Below are 4,402 nucleotides of genomic sequence, written 5' to 3'. Positions count from 1 at the left end.
TTAAACAATTTGTTATACCGATAATGTATTCCATTCACTGCACAACGGCAGGTCATAAAACAAGTCTTATCTTGATATAAAAGTGCTGCAGATGTACAGAATTAGGTCTCAGAAGTATCCAATATCTTGAAGATTTTAGATACACCGTCTGGTGCACCTGGACATATCATCAGGGATGTAACCTAGGATCACGGGGGGTTTCGGGTCTTTCAACAATCAGACCCCCTCCACTAGGCGACCCAGCCGGGGTAATTTGGTCCCAGCTTATGTCCAGGTAGCGCTACTACCCTACACACCATACCTCTCCTCTCCTGATCCACAGCCACCTTGATGCTACTTCTGCAGCATCAGTGGCCAACTTGATGGCCCTTCGCTGGCTCGCCTCTGTGATGCCAAGCATTTTGTAGGCCCTGCAAAGAGATTGGCCCACAAACCCTCGACATCCCACTTCGACGGGTTGGCATATTGCCCGCCACCCATTGCTCTGGCAACCCTCCACAAGCTGGGAGTACTTTGCCCTCTTTCTTTCATTGGTCTCCTCCATACGGTCCTCCCAAGACACTGTGAGCTACAAGAGAATTACCTGCTTGGAGTCCTCTGAGGTGAGCACAATGTCTGGCCTTAATGTTGTAATGGCAACTGCCTCAGGGAACTTCAGCTGCTTGCCCAGATCAACTGACAGCTCCCAGTCACGCGTCATGTCGCCAGCGGTAACGCCCTTCGCCCAGGGCTTTTGGACAGCAGCTCAGGATGTGTTCCAACGTTCCTCTCTTCTGGCAGAGGGGGCATGCTGGTGTCTCCACCTTTCCCCAGGAGAAGAGGTTGGATGGACTTGGCAACACGTCATAGACCGCCTGGATCAGGAATTTTATCCTGTAGGGTTCAGCCTTCCAAAGCTCAGTCCATGTGACTTTGCGCTCCGCTGTTTGCTCCCATCTTGTCCAGGTGCCCTGTTGCCGCATCCCAGCCATCTGGCAAGCTCGCTTCTCCTCAACTCCTGCACGCACCTCCTCCAGAATCAGCGACCTCCTCTCTTTCCCTTCCGCCTTGTCGTAGCGAGGAGTTCTTCTGCTGCCCAGGCCAGCTCTCCCCTGTGCCACTGAGCCCACCAACACCTTTTGCCGTAGCCTTGACTCTGCATCGTCCACTGCCACGGCAGCCCTCCACTTCCGCCCTGTCCTGACCTCAATCCAAGCCTGGGCAACCTTTGGATCACTGGAATCCCGATACTGTAAGACCTCCTTGGACCACGTCACCATGAACTCCTCGCTCAGGGGAAGCTTCAGCTTGTTGTTCTGCCAATATAGAGCGATTCTGCTCAGGCTTCGATGCAGTCCCAGCCACCTGCGCAGAAACCTGCTGATCCTCATCTCAAAGCCTTCCACCGTTGAAATGGGGACTTCATTCACCAGGAGGGGCCATAGGATCCGAGGGAGAATACCGTGCTGGTAAATCCAGGCCTTGAACTTGCCAGGAAGGCCAGACTTGTCCGCCACGGCCAGCCAGGTCTCCAGGTCTTGGCTGGTCGCTTTTGTGGAAGCTGCGTCTCGCAGGCTGCAATTGAACATCTTCCCCAGGCTCTTCACAGGTTCCTCTGTCAGTGATGGTATCTTGGTGGTGCCAAGTGAGAAGTGGAACTTGTCAGTAACCTTCCCTTTCTTCAGCACGAGGGACCTTGACTTTGCCGGCTTGAAGTTCATGCGAGCCCATCCATTCAGGATCCACCTGCAGCCTGGGACAGATGTTGTGGTCACTGTCAGGTCATCCATGAAGGCTCGGATGGGTGGCTGTCTAAATCCAGACTTAGAGAGGGGCCCCCTACACTGCATTTCCACAGATTTCACCAGCATGTTCATGGCGAGTGCAAAAAGGATGACTGAGATTGTACAGCCAGTGATGATCCCCTTCTCAAGCTTTTGCCAGTCTGAGGTTGTTGTTCCGGAGGAGACTCTCAGATGGAAGTTGGCATAGTAGTCCAGGATGAGGTCTCTGAACTTCATTGGGGTGTGATGCCGGTTCAGTGCCTCTTCGACCAGTTTATGGGATATGGATCCATAGGCATTTGCGAGGTCCAGCCACAGCACAGCCAGGTCCCCCTTGTTCTCTCTGGCTTCCCTGATAAGCTGAGTGACCATGCCTGTATGCTCCAGACATCCAGGTACCTCTGGGGTTCCTCCCTTCTGGACTGATGTATCGATATAGGAATTCTTCAGGAGGTAGTCTGTCAGTCGCCTGGAAATGAGGCTGAAGAAGATCTTTCCTTCAACACTCAGCAGTGAGATGGTCCGGAACTGATCGATTTTCTGAGACTTCTCCTCCTTCGGGATCCAAACACCCTCTGCCTGTCTCCACTGGTCTGCTACCTTTCCCCTCCTCCAAATCGCCTTCAGGATCTTCCAAAGTCTGTGGAGTAGTCTTGGACAGTTCTTATAAACCGTATAAGGTACTCCACTGGGCCCTGGAGCGGAGTTTGCCCTTGCCCTTCTAACCACCTCCTGGATCTCCTTCCAACCGGGCTCTTTCCCGTCGAAGTCCAGAGCCGATGCGGGCCCTAGGTCTTGCTCTCTCTACTCATCACTGTAAGATTGCTTGAGGTGGTGGTCAACCTCAGCTTTGGAGCAGGTGAGTTGGCCGCTGCGCTTCTGTCCTAGCAGCTGTTTCGTAAATCTAAATGGGTTTGCTAGAAAGGCAGCTCTCCTCCTGGACCTCTCCTTCCTCCTCCTCCTATGCCCCTCCGCTCTCCTCAAAGTCATCAGCTTTTTGCGGATTATGCTGCGTAACTCCGCAAACGGTCCCCTCTCCTCTTCGCTTGCAACCTTGAACTGCTGCCTCAAGGTCTTCAGCTCCTGCCTGAACTGATGGATTTTACTTGCTCTGTTGTTCATGGTATAAGGGGGCTTCACTGCTTGCTTCTCCTCAAGTCCAAACCTCTCTGCAGCTAGGCTGATGATGATTGTAGTCATCATTTTGAGGCGTCGATCAGCTCTCCCTTTGGCAGTTGCTTCCAAGATGGTATCTGCGTCTTCGTCAAACTGACGCCACTCCTTCTCCTTGCTAGCTTGGGGCCACTTCACCCGACGATGTTCTGATGTCCTGTGTGCATCAGGTGGTTGCATCACCTGGAGGCTCCGGGCACTGTGGGGTGACTCCGGGCCTGGCTCCTCCTGCGTCTCACCAGGCGTAGTTCCTGTGCGCTGTGACTCTACCTCCTTCTGTATACACTTCCTCTTGGCCTGGTGGATCCACAGGCCATGTCGGTTCTTGCATATCTTGCCACATTTGCATTCCATTGTTGTCATCATGTTTTCATTGCCATATGTCGTCATCCTTTGATCCGTCCAGTGGGATTATATTCCGCCCCCCCCTCTCGGGAATCCCTAGGGGTATATCTCCTGTAGGTTGATTCGTAGCTTTTGTGGGTTCCTTCTTCTCAGAAGGTGCAGCTTGGGATGCTACCCCCTCACTGCCCCAGTGCCGTCTTTCCGGGCTGTCCACTGTCTCTCCAGCTGTCATCAATCTGTACTTGGTGGTCAACCAGACTGTTCCTGGTAGTCACTGGTTGTTCCAGAAAAGAAGATTTTAGATACACCGTCTGGTGCACCAGGACATATCATCAGTGATGTAACCTAGGATCACGGGAGGTTTTGGGTCGTTCAACAATCAGACCCCCTCCCCTAGGTGACCCAGCCGGGGTGATCAGGTCCCAGCTTATGTCCAGGTAGCGCTACTACCCTACATGCCATACCTCTCCTCTCCTGATCCACAGCCACCTTGATGCTACTTCTGCAGCATCAGTGGCCAACTTGATGGCCCTTCGTTGGCTCGAAAAAAAAAAAAAATGTAAGGGAAATTGCCCAGCCCGAGCTGTTAATTTTAGTCAACTAAAATGAATGTGAGTATGCTATTTGCATGCAAATATTAATAGTTATATAATTGCATAAAAAATTAATTAGCGACGATCATAACACTGTTCTGTGCAGTAGGCCCATAATAGCTTAGGTGATTCTGATTGGTCAGTCGCTGCGTTCGACAGCAAGTTTCTTGATAAATTGTAGCAAGAATAAAGTACAGATAACGTTCAGGTAAAACCATAAAATAGATCAAATTGCATTTCAAATTAATACTTAGTTATAGGCTATATATGCTCAGTAATTCAATAAGTATATTTTTATAGGGAGCCCCTATATGGGAGATCAAGGAGTACTTGCACATATGAGCAGGCAAGTTCATGACTTAATTGAAAGACAACTGATATTTCCAAGCCTGAGGGTAAAAGCTACTCAAACAGGAATGCAATCATGACAGAAATGAGCCCCAGACTGAGCAATAACTGGCAGATCAATATGACCAGGGGAAGAGGAAAAGAGAGAAGGAGAAATGTCTTTGTCTTTAATGTCTTTAA

At 50.7% G+C, this 4,402-nt stretch overlaps 1 pseudogene; it reads right to left on the bottom strand.

Moving 5' to 3' along the window:
* Window positions 1-216: 216 nt before the first annotated feature.
* On the bottom strand, window positions 217-3,800 carry LOC132144876 (uncharacterized; annotated as a pseudogene).
* Between the last annotated feature and the right edge of the window lie 602 nt (window positions 3,801-4,402).

The sequence above is a fragment of the Carassius carassius genome, chromosome 8 (genome assembly GCF_963082965.1).
Source record: "Carassius carassius chromosome 8, fCarCar2.1, whole genome shotgun sequence".
Taxonomy (NCBI): domain Eukaryota; kingdom Metazoa; phylum Chordata; class Actinopteri; order Cypriniformes; family Cyprinidae; genus Carassius; species Carassius carassius.
The sequence above is the reverse complement of the archived record's forward strand: the minus strand, read 5'-3'. Positions and strand labels throughout refer to the sequence as shown.